The sequence below is a fragment of the Pinus tabuliformis genome, chromosome 4_2 (assembly GCF_031772625.1).
Source record: "Pinus tabuliformis cultivar Carrire ecotype Pingquan chromosome 4_2, CPIR1, whole genome shotgun sequence".
Lineage (NCBI taxonomy): Eukaryota > Viridiplantae > Streptophyta > Pinopsida > Pinales > Pinaceae > Pinus > Pinus tabuliformis.
In genome coordinates, this window is record NC_142304.1 from 847,687,037 (window position 1) to 847,713,534 (window position 26,498).

Consider the following 26,498-nt stretch of genomic DNA (forward strand, 5'->3'; position numbering starts at 1 on the left):
GCATATGTGCACAACATATCCTTTGACGAGTCACAACACAGAGTTATGCAGTCGCGCAGAGTGCCCACTCCAGATTTCCATGCATCTGCTATGCATTTTCAAGAATGAGTAGTCGTGTTTGATGTGCACAAACATCCAACTGCATTGGCCAATTCTACAAAGGCATATACCAAATCCACCAACTCAAGTGTGAGATTCTTGATAGGTGAGAACGAGCACATGGCTAAGGAGTTTTAATTGGCCAAGAAGGGAGAAGAGAAAGCTACAACATCCACTAGAGCAGATTTTAAGAAAGCAATACTTGATGGAGTATTGTCTCTCGAGACAATCATGTGGAAGTTGTACTTTAGGTTCGTGACCATTCATAAGTCAGTTGTCCATCTTAATGGTTGGCAGCATCGTTGTACTAGGAGAGCACGCATCTTGATAGACATACAAACTACTATCAATCACATCCAGATATGGCCAATGAGGTATAAGGGAGCCTCGTTGTACTTGCCAAAGATGATGAAGCCAAAGGCGGTGGAGTTGAAGGCATGCATCTAGAGTCAAATCTGGAACAATGAGGAACTCCCACAACCCATCACAATCTTATATGCTTCACATGCACGAGTTTTCAGGAGCATGGATGTCATTATGTGCATGCAGGCAACCCTATCCATTAGCACACTCACTGAGGCGAAAGAAAACAACCATGTTCGACTCGAGTTGGACATGTACTACGAGTAGTTGATATGCATAGCCACGAGCACAGACTTGCAAATGAGCACAAACACTATGCACCAATATGTCATTGGTCTAGCTACACTGAATACCATGATGCACATGCTATATCACAAGTTAGAAAGAGGTGCCAAATTAGTGTACTCGGATACAACAGAGGCAAGAGTTCACTTTCATAAGGATGTCTCCACAGAGTACGTGGACACCATAACAAACTACCAAGCCTGGCATTAGTTTGCCACCATTGATCACCAAGAGGATGTCGACAAGTTAGTCTTCACATAGTTGTTTGGGTCTTAGTGAGGCCTTGCATGGCTTAGTCAAGCCCAGTTTTGTCTCACATGGGTACATGTGCAGATTTTATTGTAAACATGTTGTAAAGTGAAAGACCAAGTGTCAATGGTAGAATGTAAATAGTCCTGTGTAAGTTGAAGAGTCATGAAGGTAGGTGAAGAGTCACAAAGGGGAATGTGAAGGGTCACCACACCCTTTTCTATATATAGAACCTCATAACTCATTGTACGGCCTTTTGGGAGCCAAGCTTCTAATAGGTATAACTTAGAGAAAGCTTGGAGTGTATTGTAACGAGCCTTGGCTTCTCCACAGTGCAGAGTGAGTACATCACTTTTTAGGAGCAGATCGCAGTGCCTGTAACGTTCTGCTATCGGGGCTAGTGGTTGTCATGGTTATATGTATAATTGGATATTTCACTCTTTTAATATAACAAAGCCAACACGTTTCATGCATATATTGTTATTGTATTTCAGCTATCTTGGCTACTCTAATGATGTATGTAGTTGTATTTTACGCATGTATGTATGGACTATTCCGTATGCGTTTGTATGAATCTTATCAAAGCGTGTTGTTGGTATAACTCATCACTTTGGATCGTCGGATATCCTTCTTTCCATATCACGATATGTTTAAGCTTGTGTGTTACCTTTCAAGCTGTGTGCTATCATAGGCTTCTAAGGGGTGCACTCCTCTCCCCTTCCATGTGTTAGATCCTTTCATGCACCTTCCTTGCTTCAAACAAGGACATCTTACTTACCTCTGCATGCAAACGCAGATAAGGAAATACCTTACTACCCACTACTAGGACTCCTACTCCAAAAGGTTTGAGGTCTAGTTGGGATTTCTTACTGGGGAGATCCGCTAACATGTTGGCGGTTCTAGCATGTCAACATTTCTGACGCTAGAAGGAGGGCTAGATGACAAGTTGAGTCCTCACATCCTATTTTGAATCTTCACAAATATTTCATGTATATTGTTATATTTAACCCTCCACAATGTTTGTCCAATGTACATCCCTTTGAAGTCGAGAGGGATTTCTTTGATGACTTGTCAGAACTCGCATATGATGGTGAAGGCGAATTGGCCTGGCCTGAGAACTTAGATGACTTCCATGCATTCAAGGATAACGTGGAAGGTTTTAATGAAGTAAGGTTTGCATGTTGGTCACACACACACTTTGGGAATACCCATTGCTATGGTGTCGCACGCTACCTGCCAAATGCATGCACTCATTCAAACAGTTCAGTGATCTAATAAAAACCTGTTTTTCATCATTTCGATCCTTAAGCACTTGATAAAAAAATGTTACAACAACGGAAGGCCCCATATGAATTGCTAATGGAATTGGGACCACTTTCGTCTATTCTCTTTTCAAGCTCCGAAAAGTCAGATAAAATTCTAATATCTAATTGATATATATGAGTATGTCTATATCAAATCACTCTGTCCCAAAGTGAAGAAAAAGCTCAAACCCCACTCAACATACCTCAGTGATGGAGCTACACAATATCAAGCAAACACAGTCATTGTCACAAGTGATTGTCCGCCTTCCCCTCATGAAACAACTCCATGTTGGCATTATGATGCATGTGTTGTACTTGATGGCAACCCACTCGTAGAAGAACAAATCACTTACATATGAATCTACAGAAGAGATATCAGATGTGACAGAATACATGGGAATTAGATGACAGTTTTCAGTATGACAAGCTAGCTTTGCCATCAAGTCCAAAGGGGGAGATTGTTGGCATTATGATACAAGTATTGTCCTTGATGGAAACTCACACAGATGACAGATCATAGTGTAGTAGGTCAGTAGCAAAGAGTTGATGATCAGACTACAAAGAATGAAGAAAATAAGGTATACGTAGGTTCCTCTTAGAAAAGTCGCGTATACACGCGGGATCATTGATCAAAAGGCGCGTATGCGTATACACGCACTTTCATGCAAGGGAAGGTGCGTACATTAGGTTTTGGTCCATAGTATTTAGTCCTTCGTATTTGGACCTATGGTTTTGGACCATGGTATCTCGTCTAAAGTGTTGAACCCAGGTATTGGGTCCAAGGTATTGATTATTTATGGTTTTGGACCATGGTATTGAGTAAGGCCTAAGACTATAAAAGGAGGAGAAGATCATTAGGCAAGGGAGATGGGGAAAAAGTCTTGAATATCTGATGAAGGATGAGATCCAGGATGCAGGTTATGGGTTCATGATGCTTTGCGGTTGATGGAGAACAAGATCTAAGGATAGATCGAGATCTAATGGCTTGGAATGAATCATCTCTATATGGTTTGATCATGCTTATTCTAGATCTGTATACTGATGCATGTAATGTTCTGTAAATGTTATGATATGGGTATGACTGATGTCTAGAACATCTGCAAAGTTATGAGAAAATATTTGTAGATATGTACGCGGGTTGGCTTTGGTGAAAGCGCGTATGTACGCGGTTTTGGTTCGTCATAGTAACTTATACATTATGATATATGATATTTGAAGTTGCAGTTGGATCTGGTTATTGTTGCAGAGTTTTGTTGTTGTTCTATGTTCTGGTGACTGTGTTGTTGACAGGGTTTCAGTGTTTCAGTGATTCAGAGATTGATGATGCTAGTATTGATTGATTTTGTGCTTCAATGATATTGATGGGTCCAGTATGAAAATTGGATGAAACGTGGCCTTCAAATTATTGTGTTGTGCTTCAGGAGTATCCAGTTTGAAAATTTATGAAAAGTGGTACCTGGAGGAATAAAGATAAGGTTGTAGCCTTCTGTAGGTCGGCACCTACGTACTAGTACATCAACTAGTACAAGAGCTAAGGGGGTGGTAGCTCCCTTCCAGTAGCAGCTGGAAAACAAGTAAAGATTGGAGCATTTCAGTAGGCCGGCACCTACGTACTAGTAAATGGATCGGCTAGTACAAGAGCTAAGGGGGTTGTAGCTCCCTTCTAGGAGAGTCTGGAGAACGAGAGAAGGTTGTAGCCTTCTGCAGGTAGAAGCCTGCGTACTGGTATAAGACTGCACCAGTACAGAACTATTGTAAAAAGTTTCTTATTAAAAGAATATAGATACAACTTGCAGCAGGTGGTTTTCACCCACATTAGGTTTCCACCTTATATCATGGTGCTCATGTGTGATGATCTGTTCTATTTTACTGCACCTGCTTACTGTTCATATGGTTAATGAAGTTCTGATGCACTAACTAAATATCAACATTTAATGGATTAACTGAATCACAAGTATTCTAGATATATGCTATTTGCATTAGACACAGTTGCGTATACACGCGGGTTCCATTAACTGAAGTAGCGTATATGTATCTAAAGTATGGAAATGAAAAAGTTTTATTGATTTGATAATACTGATTCACCCCCCCCCTCTCAGTATTATTTCCAACAATTGGTATCAGAGTAGGTCCTTTGGTAGAAGCTTGATCACTTGAAGGAGATCCGTAGATCAATGGGAAAGAAGCTTAAGAAGAAGGCGCCAAAGAAGAAGAAGACATCTCAGAAGAGCTATGACAGTGGGAGAATCGATTGGGGAATATGTGGAAGAAGCACTTCAGATTCAGAATCACTTCAAGATGAAGAACTATCAGGTATGAATTTGTTATCCTCTGGTGATACATCTATTTATCCATTTGAAGACGATGAAAGCAATAGCGAAACAACTGAATTTGCTCTTATGGGTGAGCAAGAAAGATATCGAATAGAGGTAGTATTTAAAAGGCTTACAGACAAAATTAGAGACCAACAAGATCTATTAAACAAAAGGGAATATGCCTTCAAATAAGAAGCTACCAAACTAAAAGCTCAACTAGAGGAAGGTAACAAGGTAAGGAAGCTATTCAAAGAAAAGGAAGATCAATGTCAAAAGTTGCAGGATGAAGTGAATGAAAGGAGCACAATAATCAAGAAACTCAGAGATAGATCCAGTTACTATGAAAGGCTTGAAGCTATGATCCTCTCGCTAAAGGAAGATCTTGAAGAATCAAAGAAGCAGAATAAAGATCTACTCCAAGCTCATGAAAAACAAGAAAATGAAGTTATTGATCTAAGACATCAGTTGGAAGAAGGAAGAAATGTTGAAGAAAACATGAAGAAGCAGTATCTTGAAAAGGAAGAGCAACATCAGGTTGAGGTAAATATTCTAAAAGATAAATTAGAAGAAAAAGATAAGCTCTTACGATTTCGAGATAGTACTAAGATCTTGGATGATATTCTTAGTAGTCAAAGGTCTCCTGCTATCAAAGCTGGTCTCAGTTTTCATGAATATGTTGAAGAAGAATCTAGTTCACAAAGTAATACAAGGGAATCTAATGAAAAATCTGAAATGCTCAACAAGGAGATGAGAGGTCAACCCCATCAACGGCCAAGGAAAGAAATTCTTCAAAGAAAATCTTTTACTCCTCCGATGAATAATGTTGAATGTTATGTATGTCATAATCTTGGACATGTTGCAGCCAGATGCATAAGAAGAGTGGTTCAAGACCGTCATGCAGAAAGATCATCACATTCCAGGTACTTTAATGGATATTGTTTTTCTTGCAATATGTTTGGTCACAAAGCTGCTGATTGCTACAGGAGGAATATGAAACATGTAAGATGTTATGCATGTAATAAGCTTGGACATACAGCAAAGGAATGCAGGAACAAAGTATGGGCACCATACCAAAAGGAGAAAACATCATCATCACACTTGAAGATATGGAAGAAGAAGGAAGTATAGACAGAAAGATGTGGCACAACACAATATACAGACATAACAGACTCAGAGGGAGCTGAAAGTGTAAAACTTCAGTGTCCTAAATCTCATACGCAAGTTTCATAAAGGGAAGTCGCATATATACGTGAGTTAGTTATTGCACAGTTGCGTATATGTTAGTTTGAGGAAAAGTAGTGGGACATGCTCAGGAGAAAGGGTCTAATATGATTCAGTCCATTACTTGCTCTATTTGATAATGGTTACAATATGCTGATGATGTGTGGAAATGCCTTGACACTTGTAAGATGTTTAGGGATGAGTTGATCTTAACTTGTGGATGATGATACTTCTTGCTGATATATGCATGATCAGATCTGACAGTAAGCAAGATGGCACAGGTTCAGGGGGAGCATATGCTTTTAATAGTGCATTGTTGGCATTATGGTTAGTAGTACTTAGTGATGATGCTTATATGGCTAAATAATACATCTTGCTATGATATGGTTATGACTTGTCCATGACAAAATCTCATACGATTCTTGGGGTTACATAGTTGATGTTCAGATCAGATTTGTGGATTGATTCTCTGATGGTGCATATATGATGCTTACATGGTGTTCTTCATAAAGACAAGGAGAAGTTCAAAGCTTGAATACACAACTTTATGATGAGTCACTCATGTTCGGCTGTCGACATATAATACAGTTATGATGCAGGATTCCTATAGTTCTTGGCGCTCACATGAATGAGGATTGTTACTGTTGATGATATCAAGAAGTCTTGACAAAAGATCTTGAGCTCAAGATACATAGTGCTATATACAATATTTTGGATACATGGAGTTGCATTGTTGGAGATATGATGATGATGAGTTCTTACCTATATGATGATAGGTTGATACTTACATATGTTGATTGATGCAGATGTTCCCAAGTAATGATACATGGATGATATATAAGATCATGAAGATCTTGATGATGATGAGATGACTATGGTGTTTTTCACATATGATATAATGTGAATGATTTTATGATGATGTTTAAAAGGATGAGTTGATATCTATATGCAGACATACCTTGTTACAAGACATTTATAGGTTGCTGATCTGGAAGTGGTTGTACGCGAGTTTTATGAGGAATATCCGCGTATATACACCTGTTTCTATGGATACAATAGCGTATATGTTGCTTTGAAGGAAATCAGTGGGCCAAACTCAGGGTGAGAAGAGTCTGATATGGGTCTAACAGAGACCATCTGGAACAGGTGCAGAGGGAAAACATGATTGTTGATGATTGTCAAATGCTGATGACTATCATACTCTTGATATTTGGTCTCTATGTCATGTATTTCTTTTATTATCAAGGTCATGTAACGGCCTATGTTGGTTTCCCCACTATGCCTGGGATGGATGATGTAATGTTCTTGTTTTATCATGTGTAAACTTTTGATGTATCCCCACTTGGTTGGGTGGATGAGTCAATATTGGTATATCCCCACTAGGATGGGAGATGGATGTATGTATGAGTCTTTGGTGATAGGAAGGTCATTTATGATAGAGTCATGTTCTTCTTATAGAACATCTTTTTGCAGACCTTGCTTACAGTCAGGGGGAGCATGAACAACACTCTTCAGCAGAGCAGAGACTTCAGCATGTACTCAGAGGGAGCATGGACAAATTGGTACACCTTGGCATATACAAAGGGGGAGCTCATTCAGAGATTTCAGCAGGTACTCAGGGGGAGTATGGACAGCGGAATGATTATCAAGGAAAGACAATATCTTGGTCTTCCCTTTGCCCTTGATGTCAAAGGGGGAGAGTGATTTGGTGTTGTTGCCATCAAGTCCAAAGGGGGAGTGTTATAGACATTTTTGGGCCCTACGATCCCAAGCATGAAATTTCCATAAACCAAGGGCTCCTAAGTCCCTAAAAGTGTTGTTATAACCCCTAAACGAACAAGGTCAATAGATTACAGCTTCTCCCAGAAGTTCTCCATGAAAAACTGCTCAGAATTGGTCAAAACAGGATCATTTTAGCTGCTCCACTGGCCAAGTGCGTTGCATCTCACCTAAATACACTGTGTGGGTGCGTTGAATTTCAAAAATCCCTTTTAGGGGGTGTGATGGGCGAGAAATGACAAATGGGAGTGTCATTCCGCGATGTGGAGAGGCAATGGAAGCTTCCAGAAACTTCTTCTATGACACTTGCCTCACTGAATTCGACCAAGGATGAGTAAGAGATCATCAATCTCCAAGTGGAAGCAAGAACTATCAGAGAGAAGACACTAATCAAATCACAAGCTGACTCATCCCCCTTACATATATCTATATATGGATCCCTCATCCCAGAGATCCGGAGGCGGGAATTTTGCATATTGTAAGGAATTGTTGTTGGTTTCTTGAGGCAAACATCAGATTGTTGGGTGATCTAAGCTTTGTTTGAGGTGAAGAGGGGATTTTTAGCTGGGAGGTTGATGCTGGGTCAGAACAACTGGTTGTAACTCCTCTTGGCTCTTTCTTGTTTATCAATAAAAGCTATTCTAGTTTTCCTCCATGCTCTTGTGTCATTGATGCTTGCTACATTTGTATGGTCAATTTACATCTGATCCTAGATTGTTTATGATTATAGATCCATGTCTTTGTATAGTGCTATGCTACTGTGATCTTATAGGTACTTTGTGAAGCTGGGCGTGCAAGGGAGCAGGTAGCTAAAGACTATCAAAGAAGAGAGGAATCAAATCAGGAGATTAGCGCAAGACAGAGGTTGGTCTTTCTTTTCCTCTCTCTCTATAATTCATAAAGGAAAAATGAAAGTAGCTTTTCTCTGTTTGTTTCTAAGGCAGCTTTCACACCTTAGTGGGATAGAGCAGTTCTATATAGACACTTTTCCCTGTAACAAAATGGCAACTTCGCTGGGGACGAATTAGTTTGTTTGTTTATCATTCTTTGTTGTCTGTTTCATAAACTTACAGGTAGCATTCGAACTGCATTTGCCATAACAAATGCAAAGTAGATAACTGCTACTTCAATCCATCTACTGGATCTGTTTATGATTTAAACAACTGATTCACAAACTAACTGATTTCCCTTGTGATAGCTCTTAGATCCTCCTTAGATCTACCCCTGATTGTTGCATTACTGATTGCTTTTTGCTCAGCCAAAACCCAAGAACTGAACTGCAAACTGTGACCTGGAACCCAAACAGAATCTCGTTTCTGGCCCAGCGCAGGTACTGTTCAGAGAATCTGAACTTCAGCGCACTTCCCAAGTGGACAAGTTGCGCTGCATTTCAAATTCTCTGTGTTATAGGTGCGCTGATCAGACTAGGGTCTGTGCAGTTTTGGTTTCTTTGATTCATTCTTTCCAGTTCTATTCCTGAATTTTTCTGCCTGTGATCAGTAAATGTCTATTTGAAACCCCTTTTCCTTGCTTTTATTCCGCCTCCTTTGTACAAAAGAACTGTAGATTTTTTTGTGTGTTTGTTGATTCATTTACAGTTCTCCTTTGCAAAAGTGGCATAATCGTACCGTCGTCCTTTGATTTGAAACTGTCGCCAGTGTCGATTTCAATCGTAGGAAAGAATTTGATTGCTGTTGATGGTTGGTTATCCTGTTACTATTGCTTTTGGTCTGAATTTGTAATTTTCTAGTGTCAAGAACAAGTATTCATTTCAAAATCGTAAGGTGTTGTGATCGTCTCCATTTTTTATTTCGAAAAGAAACTTGTTGATATTTGTCGCTTGAAAAGAAATTCATATTTGTGCATCAACTTTCTTTTTAGCATTCAAATACTAAGAAAGTCGAAAACAAATACATGCATGTGCATTTGCATATAGACAATCTGATTGGCTTGATTTAGGAAAGTGCATTTAGAGTGTGCTCTTTGCTCTTTGTGAAAAGATTCTGTCTTTCTTTCCTTAGTAGCTAGTATTTTCATTGCACAAAGAAGATAAAAAGTTTGTTTATCATCTTAGATTGGATTTTAGGAATTACATCTACATCTCGCGGTGAACCTGAAAGGAAAACTTCATAAAAAAGATCAACTTAAAATAAATTCAATGAGTCTAACAACGCTTTGGAACTTAACGCACAACACTTAGAAGTCTAGGCTAGAGACGTATTCCAGCGTCATAAAGCCTGGTAACTGTTGTTCTCACTGATGGTTGGGTGATTCCTCCACTTTGAGGCGATAAGTGCCAGTACGGATTTGTGCTCCCACGTACCGTCGAGTATATTTTGGGTGACCCCAATAGGCTTAATCCTTTATCCATAGGAAGCTGTGTCTGCTGCCCTATCGATCGCAATGCACTGAACACAGCATTTGGTAAGATTGACTGTCGTACCATAAAAAGTATTCTGCAGTTTTGCGATTGGTTTGGTAATTCCTCTACCTAGATTTCCAGAGCAGTCCCTTTCGTTCCTTTTCAGACTCCTTAACAGAAAAGGTCCATCTGAGCACTTGTCACTTCAGGTTCATTAAAAATTGAAGGAGACTAGAGTCATCTTTTGTTTTTTCTCGACTCTTAAAAATTGAAAAAACAAGTTGTGTCAAAGCGTCTGAAATTCATTTAATTCAGAAACATACTTCCCCTTTATTTTAGTTGATCGAGTAATATTCAATCGTGGAAGAAAGTCAATTGAAACCCCGTCGTTCGCGGAGGCTTACGAGTCAACCGTCTTTGTCTCCGGAATCGAAGCTAGTACGGACAAAGCGAACTCGTTTAACTAGTTCCAAATCTTCTGTTAAAGTTAGAACAAGTGTTCCAACCACATCAGAGACTCTGGTTACTCCAAACATTTCTGGAATCCCTGCCTCTACAGAAGAAGTTCAGCAGCCACAGAAGGACAGTAGTACTGATCCTAGTCTGAGGGTAAGCACTTGTGTTACCGAACCAGTTCCATTTACAACTGGTTCAGAGAGTCTTGCTCCTCAAACATCCGTCATTGTCGATTCTATACCTTCTTCGGCACCAGAAATATTCTACGGACCTGACGGTCTACCCCTTCCACCTGGTCTGATTGCCATGGAAGAGATTGTGGAAGATCCTCCAATTAGTACTCCATCACAATTTGGAGTCGGGATCACTCTGTATCCTTCTTCATCAGAAGTTAGTCTACCACTAGCGGAAGCTCCTGTAGAATCGCTACGTAATCTTTTGGATAGACTAGAAATTTCTGAACAACCGTCAACATCTAGAACTGTGTCATCTAACATAGCGACGACAGAACTCCCTGCTATCACTCCAACAATGTTCGCTGGTATACCATCTATCCCAACTAGCTCTCAACCACTAGAAGGAGCCCACTCAAGGGCCATTTCGACAGTATGGTCTGTTCCTGTTTGTTCATCCGGAATAATATCCGGAAACTCTTACGTTGAGTCTCAACAAATTGATCCATTTGGAGGTCGATTTGGGCAGTCCGGCCCTCAAGGGCAAACCATTCCCTTGAGTTTTGGATTACCACCGTATGGGGGGCAGTACACCCTTTCATTATCCCCTCCGGGAGGATAACCATACGGGAGTTCACAACAAAATTCAGGTTATGCTAGAATTACTTCAACTGGTTGGGTACCAATACTACCTCAACAACCAAGAGTTGTATACTCGATGCAACAATGTTTACCTATGTCAAATATACCAACTACACCAGCTATTGTGACGGTGTCACAAGTTCAAGCGCTGCCCGTTGTATTCCAACCTCAGGTTTCTCAGGTTGTAATGCAAAAGCCCCTTGACCCTGCAACTCAACCACAATCGTCGACTGGTGGAATGACACAGGTTCAGACGGGTACAATTACCCCTCATCTTGGTCAAAATGTTAGTATCGGGTAACAGTACATGGCTTCACAACCATGGCTAGTACAATACCAACAACCGCAATTCCAACAAGTATACCAAGGTTCTGAGCAACAAATCTTTGCAAATAGTGGACAGCCGTATATTCAAAACGGTCAAAATCAGCCATTTTACAATGGTCAGGCCCACCAACCTTACCAAAGTTACCAGCATCAAATGCATTATGTTGGTATGCAAAGACCAACTGCTCAGGCAATCCCATCTTATCCTGGGTATGCTTCACCTAACCTGAATCAACAGTTACCCTTCGTGGAAACTTTAGAGTTACCTGATTTAAATCGGTTAACAAACGATCCAATCGCTTACGCCCCTTGGTGGCCAGCGATTCCACATAAACTTCCATCAGACATTCCTAAATTTAATGGAAATCCGGGTGAAGATCTGTCGAATCATGTGATGACCTTTCATCTGTGGTGTTCATCAAACACCCTGAATGATGATTCGATAAGGCTTCGCCTTTTTCAGAGGACGTTAACGGGTCCAGCGGCAAAATGGTACATCGAATTGCCTAGAGCTTCATTCGACAACTTCCGTACCTTAGCCACAACCTTTTTAACCCATTTTGAATTACCAATAAGGTACGAAACGGGAATGGAACTCCTTACCAACTTCAAATAGACGACGGCCACTCACATATCTGATCATATACATGAGTGGCGACGTCGTCGTAGAATGGTAAAAATGTATGTTCCCGATCAGCTCTTAGCTGAATGGTTTATCAAGTCATTACTACCTTCCATCACCGGAAATTGTGGCAAAGGGGGGAGTCGTAACAGAAGAGAAAGTTATCGCTCGTGTGCAATATTTGGACTTGATTTACACTCAGTCTGGCACGCTCTACGATAAAATACCTGACGCCCCTAGACCGGAATTCTCAGTTCCTCCTCCTCCTAAATCAAACAATGACTCTCATGCCAGCGATGGCGTGATTGGCGCAACAGACACGAAATCGACAAAGGCTACATCCAAGAAGGCCCATAATATTTCAGGTCAAAATGAAAAAGATGAACTTCTTGCCTCGGAAGTAAATGCCGTATTGACAGATAAAGGCAAAGAAACCAAACAACCAGGGGGCAAGAAGAAAGGCAAAGGGAAGAAGAAGAAACAGGAGGAATCATCACCTGAAAAGTCTTCTGCAAACCCTCCTGGAGATAGGAAACCGAAAAATCCATGCTTTATATGCGATGAGGATCATTGGACTGCAAAATGCCCACACAGAGCTGAGCTTAAGAAATTCTTCAAGAATTCAAAAACCTCTGCAGTGTTAACTGATCCGTTTCCAAATCCAGGAACAAATCTGGTTGAAAGTGGAAATGCTTCCTCGTCTCAAGTGCTAATGTTGTCGGTTTCAAAATAGCAAAATGATGCTTTGATATCGAGAAGGAACAAAGATTATGGGAATCCATAGCTGTCGAACAACAAGGATAAAGATCAACCTAGTAGTTCGAAAACAACTTCAAGAGAAGTTGTGCCGCCCATCATTCCTGAATTGACAATAAAACCGCCGAAGGGAGTAGTACACAAGTTGACGTTTAATCCCCACGCTAGAGTGGCACAACGTTATAATATAGTGGAAGATTTGGCCCAATCGCCATCCGCTATGTCGACTCTTGAAGTACTACAAAATTGCCCATCCCAAAAGCAGGCTTTATTATCAGCCATTGGTGGAATAGACCCAAAGGATTCCAATCTTGTATCCTTCGATCATAAAGGATAAGATCCTCAATTACCAGCTCAACTAGCTTTCCTTATTCAAGTGAAAGCCCTCAACAAAACTATTCATCGAACAATTATTGATGAGGGGGCATCTACATGCATTATGTCGATGAGTTGCTGGAAAAATTTAGGATCTCCAACCTTGTCGCGATCTTCGACGACATTAAAAGCGTTCGACGGAATGACATATACCCCATACGGTATTCTAAGTAACTTGAAAGTTGAACTAGGAGGGAAAACAGTAGAAATAGATGTTGAAGTAATCAATGGAAATCTTGATTACAACATCCTACTAGGAAGACCATGGATATATGCTGTGGCTACTGTTGTGTCGACCTATTTTAGGAAGATTGCATTTCCTTTTCAAGGAGGGATTACAATCGTCGATCAGCAAAACTTCCTACCCAATGGTTCTCAAGTTACAGGAAGCATTCCTATGATCCATGGAAGCCCCCATTCGCTTTAAAATATCGGAGTAGGCCTACTAAAAGATCCTATATTAATGGGAACTTTCACCCTTCCACCTCCAATCAATCTAGCGGAAGTAGCGTCGGTAGGAACCTGCAATATGATATCTTCTAAAAATATCTCAGAAAACAATATTGACATGGATCATGCAATGGTTTTGCCCCCAAACCCAACAGAAATATTGTAGCAATCAATGTTCCTAGCCTGGATGGCAAGCCCAAATGAATGCTCATCAAGCATTTGGATAGATAGGTCTAAAGAATATGGTGACCCTTTAGATCCTTGGTCGCGAGTGCATGTCACCAACGAAGGAATTGTTCAATCAATGGTAATTGAAGGAGAACCATGGAATGATTCCCACCATCGTTCCCTTCTTCCGGATTGTGGAGAAGATAACCCTGATGACCTTTATCATCCTTCAGTTTTTGATTTTCTATCAAATACTGTAAACACGGTGGATTCTGAGCGAAACTTATCCAACATTGAAGAGAGTATCGCCATAAATATCTTGACCAAAACAGATGTTGTAGAGAATATTTATGTCGGCAAATGTTGTTCTCCTTCATAACTGGAAATATATGACGCTCTTTTTCGCAAATTCAGAGATGTCTTTGCTTGGTCATATAGTGAAATTCCAGGCATTGACTCGAGTATCGTTGAACACGAAATTAAGATGTATCCAGATGTCAAACCAGATGACAACGGCTACGGCAGGTGCACCCCAAGAAAGCTGCTGCCATTAAAGCAGAAGTTGAGAAACTTCTCCATGCTGGTTTCATTTACCCGGTTCCTCTAACCGATTGGGTATCGAATATTGTCCCTGTTATGAAAAAACAAGGAACAATTAGAGTGTGCGTCAATTATAGGGATGTAAATCAAGCTTGTCCAAAAGACAACTACCCTACACCCTTCAGCGACCAGATAATTGATGAATGCGCCGGATGCGAAATCTTTTCGTTCATGGATGGATTCTTCGGGTATAATCAAATAAATATCCGCCCACAAGACCAGTCAAAGACTGCATTTATTTGTCCATGGGGCACATTCGCATATCGAAAATTACTCTTTGGTTTAAAGAATGCAGGGGTGACGTTTCAGAGGGTAATGAATTATGCCTTCCATGACATCAAAAACATCGTTCAACCATACCTCGACGACCTTCCGGCTCATTCGCGAAAGCGGACTGATCATCCACAGCATTTAAGAGCGATATTTCTACGTTGCCAACACTACAAGATACGACTCAATCCACACAAATGTGTATTTTGCGTCAGTTCGGGTCATTTACTTAGCTTTGTAGTCTCAAAGGACGGGATTCGTCTCGACCCATGTAAGGGTCAGGCAATCATAAATTTGCCTCCACCTTCGAATTTGCTTGAAATTCAGAAACTCTAAGGGAAAGCAAACTTTCTGAGGAGGTTCATTCCAAATTATGTCGAACTTGCTAAAGGTTATACGCGTCTTTTGAAAAAGGGAGTACCCTTTGTCTAGGATCAGGTTGCGCAAGCTTCCTTTGATGCTTTAAAATAATCCCTAATGAAAGCATCATTAATGTACACTCCTGATTATCAAAAAGATTTTAACCTGTATCTGGCTGCAATGGATACGAACATCGCAATGGTTTTAGTTCAAGAAGTCAATGGAATTGAACATCCTATATATTATTTAAGTAAAAACTTAAATGATATAGAAAGCAAATATTCTTATGTTGAAAAGCTAGCGCTCGCAGCTGTTCAAGTGATACAGAGATTTCGACACTATGTCCTCTTTCGAAAAACTACCATTCTGTCAGATTGCAACCCCATGACTTATATATTGTCACGACAGTTGCTGGGGGGCAAATATTCAAAATGGATAGCAATCCTACAAGAGTTTGATCTGGAATTTGTAAAATCCAAGTCAAAGAAAGCTCTGGTTTTCACAGAATTATTATGCGATCTCCCATCGTCGTCCAACGATGAAACATCCGATGAAACAATCGTGGACGAAAGTTTGTTTCTGATATCTTCAAGCAATCAGTGGTATGGGGATATAATCATTTATCTCCAAACCCAAAAATATAGGCCAAATACCTCTTGCTCCGAACAAAAACGTATTCGATACCAAGCAAAATACTACATGATCGTTGGTGATACACTTTACCGTCATGGTATCGATACAGTTCTGAGAAGGTGCCTCACGCATGAGGAGGCCGAAAAAGTCCTGAATGATTGCCATTTAGGCGCATGTGGAAGCCATCAATCTGGTTATGCTACAGTGCAAAATTTTTTACGAGCAGGATACTTCTGGCCAACAATGTTTAAAGATTACATAAACACAGTCAGAAGTTGCCATGCTTGTCAAATTTTCGATAGCAAAACCAGAAGACCACCCGCACCTCTGCAGCCAATAGTTGCTGTCGGGCCATTTGCCAAATGGGGCATTGATTTCATGACATGTAACCCAACCTCGACCGGGGGGCATGGGTATATTATAGTCGCCGTTGACTATTTTACCAAATGGGCCGAGGCGATGCCTACATTAGATAATACTGGTGAAACAGCTGCTCTCTTCTTTTTCAATCATGTAGTCGCCAGATTTGGAATACCACAAGCTATAGTCACAGATCATGGATCACATTTTCGTAATCACATGATGGTTGAATTAGCTGCCAAACTAAGGTTGTCTCACGACAACTCTACTCCATATTACCTGTAGGCTGACGGACAAGTTGAAGAAATCAACAAGGTCCTAAAACGCATGCTACAAAGGATGATTGGAGTTCATAAAAGAAGATGGCACCTAATCCTGTACTCAGCTTTGTGGGCTTACCGAACATCGGTAAGGAATGCAACCGGGTTTACACCTTTCCAATTGGTATATGGCCTGGAAGCAGTCTTACCAATCCAGTGCGAAATCTCGTCTCTCAAACTCGCAATTGATCTCCTCGCCGGAACTTCAGAAGAAGAAGCTCGTTTCTTGGAACTAATCGAATTGGATGAAACTCGTCGTGATGCTGCTTTGGCTAACGAAGCCCATAAGAAACGAGTCAAAGCGCAGTTCGACAAAAGTTTCAAACCCCGTGTCTTCTCATAAGGTGACTTGGTCTTACTTTATGACCAAGAATCCGATAAATTGGGAGCAGGAAAATTTAAGTCTTTATGGATGGGCCTCTATATTGTTAAATATGTGTTAGCAAAAGGAGCCTACGAGTTAATGGATTATGACAGAATTCCACTGGAGCAACCTCGTAAGGGGTTGTACCTCAAGCGTTACTATGCGTAATGGTAACCTGTATGCTTTTGTTATGTTTTTGTTTTTACTAAAGTGTTTATTTTGGTCAAGTAATCCACTTTTTAGATTTGTTTCAGATGTCAAACCTATTGGAGTCATGTGTTGGATATGCCGATGGAGCGAGTCGTAGTTCGCGGAACCTATCTTCCGCAGCCTAGGCCATTTTTGATCCAAGCGGCGAGTTAGTAAGTTTCAAAGGGGTATGTATTGGTTGATCAACAAATAACATCGCTGAATATAGCACGTTGATAGAACTTCTCTCTGATGCCATCACACATGGTATACGCTGACTGATTGTCAGGCTAGACTCACAACTCGTAATACTACCACTCACTGGTATTTATTCTGTCCGAAATCCAGCTATTTATCGCATGTTCCTAAGGGTTAAGATTTTGGAAAGACAATTTGATTTTATTCAATATCAACATATTTCCATAAACTTAAACACATTAACTGACTCATTGGCAAATTATGTGTTAGATAGACATTTGCAACATTTATAAAAAGAAACTTACCATCAATGTTTGCATTTGGATCATGTAACTTAACCAAAATAAAACTCTGAAAATCAAAAATATATATAACTGTTTATGGTTTACACATAATTTTCTATAACCAAGACAAAATCGGTCAAGTGACCAAAAACTCAAAATGCTAGGGGGCACCCTAGTCTAATGATGCTCGTGATAGCAAGTCACAGCCTGTGCGATCATGCGTAAGAGACAAGTCCATCGTTTTGGCACACCAGTAGTATGCCGCTGTAACCTCAAAGGTAGCTCGTCAGTCCTCACATCTGGAATACCAAGAGTGAGGCCCTCAACCTGCTCATGTAATGCTGTGAGAGTCTCGGCCACATCGAGGTCGCGAAGGATAGCCCTTCCCAAAGCCTCTCCTGCTGGGGCGACAGCTGGCACTCTCGGGCGTGCTACAGGCCGAACAGGACCAACATCTACATGTACACATGATTTTGATTAAAGTCTTGATAGAATAAAGCACAAGGACAATATAAATGAAAAACGATAAACAAGAATATGGTCAAAGAATTTACCAATGGCGCCCCATTGTTCGCCATCTGGCAGTACTAAATCTGGATCACCCCGGAAGTCCATCCCAGCATATGGATACTTAGAATAAACCATCTCCTGATGATCGAACCACCTGAAGAAGGTATCAGAAAATAAAATCTGAGACTGACCAGCATGCCTAGACATATGGTCAACCCATCTCTGCATACGTGGTTCAGTAGGTGAAGGTAAATCGAGTGCAATATACTGCTGCTGCATCAAAATAGAACCATACCCAAAGTTCTTCAACCTCCCGCTCTTTATCTTGGTCAACTTTTCTTTCATCACAAGAAGTACTGCGTCACACCAGTTGAACACCTTCGGTTGGAGGCATTCCAAGGCATACTGCATATAAGATCGGTTGGCTACATGAAGAGCCGCACCACCAACCATCCTACCAAAAGTAAACAGAATAGTCCTGAGGGACCTGTCAGTGACATCACGGATGATGATCTTGCCATCTTTACTCGGCTGAGATCCTTCTCTGCAATACCGGCGAACATAATCTCTCACAGAGTCACCTCCTCGGGCCGAACCTGATAAAGAGATGGGGGCGCCCCGCCTCGACAAGCCAGTCAAGAAATAGATGTCTACTATAGTCAAGGGGATAGATTTTCCCCTGATCTAGAACACCTAGTTGGTAGGATCCCAAGCATCGAGCAAATACTGCAGTAAGTTGATCTGTTGTCTCATGCTAGAAATGCGAAAAAATTTCAGCAAGCCACAGTTCCGCAGTGTGTTTACTGTAACCGTATCATGTAGGGCAAGCATGTCCTCTTCTTCATGCTCACGTTCTCGCCATGTAATGGTCATCTTACTCCAAAGATCTCTGAAAAACAAACAAGAGAAGAGTTAGACCCTGATTTTGGTAAGAAACATGCAAAATTTCCATCAAAAACTGTGCATAAAATTCCTTCTCTGCGCCCATCGCACCTATAGTAGTGCTCTGGGTGCGTTGCATGTCAGATGGCCATTAGACAAGCCAACATCCAATGCACCTTTTGATACATAGAGGGTGCGTTGAAGGCAGAACGATTTTTTCAAACCCCAGAGGCTTAGAAAAACCAGGAATCAAGCTCAGAATGTAAAATGGAAAGCATGAAATGAAAGAGCTCAGGTTTAGCTCCTACCTGGTCCAGACGGCGCCAAGAATCGTCCACAGAATCTCTTGAAATCAACTGATTAAAATCAAAGGGGGAAAGCACCTCCAAAGCTCCAACAAACCAAATTTCAAATGAAATGGTAAAATGAGAGGTAAAAACACTTTTTCATTACTTTTTACGTAGTTCAAAGTAAAACATTATTGTTCTAACTTGTTTTTCAAGCATATATTGCTCATTTCTGACTAGTTTGATGAAGCATTTGAAAATACAGTACAATCTTTGAAAGAACAAAGCTATTTATGGTAAAGTCAAAAAGAGACCATTCAATCAAGCAGTTTTAGCACATAGTTCAAGCTCGTTGAAAAATAAACATAAGACATGAGCAAATGTTTCCCCCCGCATTTAAGCTCATTAAAAAATGAACTATTCATCGGTAAATAGCCATCATGAATGTAGTACTTCAGCCATTTAAAGCCTTGGTTGTGTTTGCACCATCACCTCCACTTTTGCATTGGCCGATCATTCACCCCCATTTGATTGTTTACCCATTTTGAGGAACAGCTACGAAGAGTGATTTCACTAGCCATCCTTGTAACACTACCGTGATTGGAAAATTCCAAACCTTACCTGGAATCAGTTGCTATCCATTTTATCACTCGTTCCTCAAAATACGAGTCTCCTTTAAGCTCTTTTCAACTAACTCGTAAAATATGAAAAGATTGCCGAGCCATTGGCCTCTCCAGTTCGTTAAAGGGACAGGAAGTGCTATCCCTCCTCTAAATTTTAATCTTTTTGGACCTGAGGGATTATTACACAAAACGATCGAGCACTTATTTTGTTCGGCTCATTAAAAGTATCGAAATTCATCCCTTCTGTATTGTTTTATACTTTTTCGGACTTAAGGGATTAGATGACGAAAAAGGAATTTTGAAGTTACCTTTACGTTCCTTTTCAGACTCTCTAAAATTGAAAAGGACCGAGTTATCTTTGTCGTTAAAATCGTTAAAAGTTTAAAATAGCGACAAACTTGTCTATAGACGAGAACGAGTTGCACTATCGCTAGGCTCGTTAAAACATAGCGATGGGTTTGTCCGAAGGGCAAATTATATAACAAGCATATGTTATCCTCCTCAAGCTTGAAAAAAATAAAGAGGTACTCGTCAGCAATGACTGGGGAAAATTGGGAAGAAAAAATTGAAGAAACTTTGTTGGTAGCAAGTCGCTCTTGAACATGACACTTCCACTTCGCGTCCGAGTCGGGTTGGGTTGTTTCATTCACCGGTCACATCACCATGGTCCCATCATACCATCCACATTTGGGGTTAACGCTACCAATCCATCACATCAGTGTCGCCGATATGTTCAAGAGAAGTCATTCAGAGAATTCACCTGTGTCTCACCCACTACCATACATTTATACTCCATTCTTTCATTACCGCCACCCTGAACCTTATATCACCAGATCGTTTTGACCTCCATTAAAATCATTTGCTCCATTCCGTGTCACTGATGTGGGATTCATTAAGGCCCTCCTGTGACGGATCGCTTCTTGTCGACATTAGCTCATTATCCAAGAAGTTGATCTAGGAACACCCCATTCAGTACTTTGAAGCTTGCATGCCTCAATGGCAAGTTTCTCACTTCCGGCGACAGGTTTACATCAATGGCCTTCGACCGAAAGATTTTGCGTGGTGTTCGATGCCAAAGTCCTTTATTCACACCACGTGAATTGTACTGCAGTACCTTGAGGGTCATTATCATTATCGGTGATTCCTCTCCCGCTTGTTAACAGTTTACATCATTGACTGGTAATCAAGCGATGTCTTTCCATGTTCGACTTCAGAAAATTTCTCACATGGATCGACTTGTACTTTGAGTGAAGATCGAACGAGATTGAAGACCCCGGATCTAGTTTCATCCATCCGGGCTGCGATATATATTCATGGAAATAAAGACATCAAATGTACATCATTGCTGCACAGATAATCATCCAATCAAAAGGATGATGGCTCTATTAGAATCATCAGTCTACACTCAGACGATTGTCTATCCTATGTACATGAAAATGAATTTATAAAGCTGAGCATGGGAATGTCTGCCTCAACTAGATCATGAAAATATTATGAAGATAATGTATTGTATTGTATCTTATTACAGGTCTCCTCCCAGCTTGAAAGAACTTCGGATCCTCATAATAAAGCATTTCACCCGACATCAAAAGATTAACGACCTCATGCTTTAGGGGGCAACTGTTATAATCATTTTTGGGCCCTACGACCCCAAGCATGAAATTTCCATAAACCAAGGGCTCCTAAGTCCCTAAAAGTGTTGTTCTAACCCCTAAAGGAACAAGGTCAACAGATTACAGCTTCTCCCAGAAGTTCTCCATGAAAAACTGCTCAGAATTGGTCAAAACAGGATCATTTCAGCTGCTCCACTGGCCAAGTGCATTGCATCTCACCTAAATACACTGTGTGGGTGCGTTTCATTTAAAAACTCCCTTCTATGGGGTGTGATGGGCGAGAAATGACAAATGGCAGTGTCATTCCGCGAGGTGGAGAGGCAGTGGAAGCTTCCAGAAACTTCTCCTGTGACACTTGCCTCACTGAATTTGACCAAGGATGAGTAAGAGATCATCAATCTCCAAGTGGAAGCAAGAACTATCAGAGAGAAGACACTAATCAAATCACAAGCTGACTCATCCCCCTTACAGATATCTATATATGGATCCCTCATCCCAGAGATCCGGAGGCGGGAATTTTGCATATTGTAAGGAATTGTTGTTGGTTTCTTGAGACAAACATCAGATTGTTGGGTGATCTAAGCTTTGTTTGAGGTGAAGAGGGGCTTTTTAGCTAGGAGGTTGATGTTGGGTCAGAACAACTGGTTGTATCTCCTCTTGGCTCTTTCTTGTTTATCAATAAAAGCTATTCTAGTTTTCCTCCATGCTCTTATGTCATTGATGCTTGCTACATTTGTATGGTCAATTTACATCTGATCCTAGATTGTTTATGATTATAGATCCATGTCTTTGTATAGTGCTATGCTACTGTGATCTTATAGGTACTTTGTGAAGCTGGGCATGCAAGGGAGCAGGTAGCTAAAGACTATCAAAGAAGAGAGGAATCAAATCAGGAGATTAGCACAAGACAGAGGTTGGTCTTTCTGTTCCTCTCTATCTATAATTCATAAAGGAAAAACGAAATTAGCTTTTCTATGTTTGTTTCTAAGGCAGCTGTCACACCTTAGTGGGATAGAGTAGTTCTATATAGATGCTTTTTCCTGTAACAGGGAGATTGTTGGCATTATGATGCATGTGTTGTACTTGATGGCAACCCACTCGCAGAAGAACAACTCACTTACATATGAATCTACAGAAGAGATATCAGATGTGATATAATACATGGGAATAAGATGACAGTTCTCAGTATGACAAGCTAGCTTTGCCATCAAGTCCAAAGGGGGAGATTGTTGGCATTATGATACAAGTATTGTCCTTGATGGCAACTCACACAGATGACAGATCATAGTGCAGTAGGTCAGTAGCAAAGAGGTTATGATCAAACTACAAAGAATGAAGAAAATAAGGTATATGCTGGTTCCTCTTAGCAAAGTCGCATATACACGTGGGATCATCGATCAAAAGGCGCGTATGCGTATACATGCAGTTTCATGCAAGGGAAGGCACGTACATTGGGTTTTGGTCCATTTTATTTAGTCCTTGGTATTTGGACCTATTGTTTTGGACCATGTTATCTCGTCTAAAGTGTTGAACCTAGGTATTGGGTCCAAGGTATTGATTAGTTATGGTTTTTGACCATGGTATTGAGTAAGGCCTAAGACTATAAAAGGAGGAGAAGATCATTAGGCAAGAGAGATGGGGAAAAAGTCTTGAATATTTGATGAAGGATGAGATCTAGGATGCAGGTTATGGGTTCATGATGCTTTGCGGTTGATGGAGAACAAGATCTAAGGATAGATCAGGATCTAATGGCTTGGAATGAATCATCTCTATAACGATAATGCTTATTCTAGATCTGTATACTGACGCGTGTAATGTTCTGTAAATGTTATGATATGGGTATGAATGATGTCTGGAACATCTGCAAAGTTATGAGAAAATATTTGTAGATTTGTACGCGGGTTGGCTTTGGTGAAAGCGCGTATGTACACGGTTTTGGTTCATCATAGTAGTGTATACATTATGATATATGATATTTGAAGTTGTAGTTGGATCTGGTTATTTTTGCAGAGTTCTGTTGTTTGTTCTTTGTTTTGGTGACTGTGTTGTTGACAGGGTTTTAGTGTTTCAGTGATTCAGAGATTGATGATGCTAGTATTGATTGATTTTGTGCTTCAATGATATTGATGGGTCCAGTATGAAAATCGGATGAAACGTGGACTTCAGATTATTGTGTTGTGCTTCAGGAGTATCCAGTCTAAAAATTTATGAAACGTGGTACCTGGAGGAAGAAAGAGAAGGTTGTAGCCTTCTGTAGGTCAGCACCTACGTACTAGTACATCAACTAGTACAAGAGCTAAGGGGGTGGTAGCTCCCTTCCAGTAGCAGCTGGAAAACGAGTAAAGATTGGAGCATTTCAGTAGGCCGGCACCTACGTACTAGTAAATGGATCGGCTAGTACAAGAGCTAAGGGGGTTGTAGCTCCCTTCCAGGAGAGTCTGGAGAATGAGAGAAGGTTGTAGCCTTCTGCAGGTAGAAGCCTGCGTACTGGTATAAGACTGCACCAGTATAGAACTATTGTAAAAAGTTTCTTATTAAAAGAAGATAGAGACAACTTGCAGCAGGTGGTTTTCACCCACATTGGGTTTCCACCTTATATCATGGTGTTCATGTGTGCTTCTTGTGTGTGATGATCTGTTCTGTTTTACTGCACCTACTTACTGTTCATATGGTTAATGAAGTTCTGATGCACTAACTAAAGATCAACATTTAATGGATTAACTGAATCACAAGTATTCTGGATATATGCTAGTTGCATTAGACATAGTTGCGTATACACGCGGGTTCCATTAACTGAAGTAGTGTATATGTATCTAAAGTATGGAAATGAATTTTTTTTATTGATTTGATAACACTGATTCATCCCCCTCTCTTAGCATTATTTCCAACACTCCACCCCCACAAAGTCATGTGGGAGAGCATGCAAACAAGTTTGTTCAATTTTCACATCCTCCCACCCTCACTACTCTTAATTCATACACAGATTTTTTTGGGAAGCCCATGGGTTGTCATATGCACTTTTTACCTCAACCTTCATCCCCACGTTCTATTGATCCTACGGATTGTACTGTCTTGCATTCTTTTTTTCTGGACTCTACACTTGTTGTGAACAAGGATCAAGCCATCAACGGAGTTGGTGTTGCACAAACAACCTACGATGTCATTTATGATGAGTATGAATGGGAATATGAGCATGAACTCGCGATGAAGGACGAACTTCTTCTTTCTGCGCCACCTCTGCTTTTTCTTGACATATTTGGTGATTCTGCTATCTCTGGAGTAATCATACACCACAAGCACGCTTGAAAGATGTAAGTTGTCTCTTTTTCTCATGTTTTCTTGTTTGTCACAGCCAAGAGAGTGGGCATGCTTATCATCTACACGCAGTGTGTCACAACACTATATCAAGTCTATAGAAGGCTTGTCTTGTGCTTTGACTCTTTTCTTTTATGTGGATGAATTTAAATTCAGAGTTTGTTGGTCTTCATTGTTACATCTTTCATGTTTGTTGGTTCACTTGACTATCCTCTTTGTGAACCATGCCTTCACCAACATGGGTCAACCAATGCATCGGTGGATGCATTGGAAATATAACTTCACGTGATCAGACCCATGCACCATTAGCTTAGGAGTAGGAGTAGTGTTTTATTATGTCTTGTTTTCTTGCATGCATGTTTTCTTTGTTTGTTTGTTTGTTTTTTTTCTTGATTTCCTGATTTTCTTACTTTCTTTTATTTCGCATTTGCTTCCGCTTTTTGCTTTATTGTTTGTTTGCTTGTTTATCTCTGTAGGTTAGTTTCACATGAAACAATGTGCGACTCTTAAGAGAAGAAGGGTAAAGTAAAAGAGGACTTGTATATCTATCAACACATGGTTATTTTTTGTATTCTCTCTTTATGCAAAACTTTTTGTCTTCATTCAATGATACACCAATGTAAAATATGTTTTGTTTAGAGTAAATCTTGGTGAAAACAAAACACTTGTGCTCTAACTAGTACCACCTACTATATTCGATTGTTTTTGGGTTAATTATTGTCACTCAGTCAAGTAGAGTAAGGTGAGGGGGAAAACCTTAACAAGTATGTCAGAGGTACATATAACATACTTCTATGAAGGAACAACCTTTTTTGCTCTTGATAAGTCGAGATCTGATGAGCCTCATCATTGGGTAATTATATGGGCCTTAATTCACCTCCTAGCTTAGTCAAACCAACTTTTCTCACAACTTCTTACATTTTTTTGATTATATTTTGTTTATGAGATGAGTTAGCGTTGGATATTATTCCTAGTGGACTAATATGCATTAAATGTAGGATTGAAGGAGAAAATCAAGGAATTTTTGCAAAAACTAAGGTTAAAACTCAAATGGGACAAGGGAAAGGGATTGTAGGAGGTAAATTCTACTCATTTACTTATCCCCCATTCAAATATTTCCCCATCCATCACACCAGCCCAAAGTGCAAGTAGCCAATCCATGAGGATTAGAAGGCATCCGAGCAAGTGAGAGACAAAGAGCTAGTTTACCTCAAGTTTGGGAGCCGAGCCTCCCTGATTTTAAGGAAGTCGCTTGAGACTTCAGTTGTATAAGTATAGAGGACTAGAGCCTCATTAGGATTCGTATTTTGGTTGTAAAACTCTAAGCTATTTTCAAGCTCCAGACTTGTGAAAGTTTTGTTGATGTAATTTTATGTTTTGGTAATAAGAATGAGTTTTGTTTTGAGCCAGTACTGAGTTAACTCAGAGGGCTGAAGCTCTTGAGTTAGGGCCCAACCCTAGCAGCCAAGGCTCCTCTACCTTGTATATGTATGTTTAGTGTAGTTTCATAGCTTCATTGTTAATTTTCTTTTAGATGCATTTCCATTGCAAGTAGTGTAGATTGGATTGGTTGTTTATTAGTTTGCTTCCATTTGTGCCTTACTTCAGTAGTAGGTTAGCAGGGATGAAAGGAGCACCAAAAGGTTGTCAGCAGGTGTCTCAGCCTCACTTCCTCCCTTTGGGATCATGACTTGAGGAAGGGACCCTTAAGCAGCCCCAAAAACACAAATTTCTATTTCTTTTA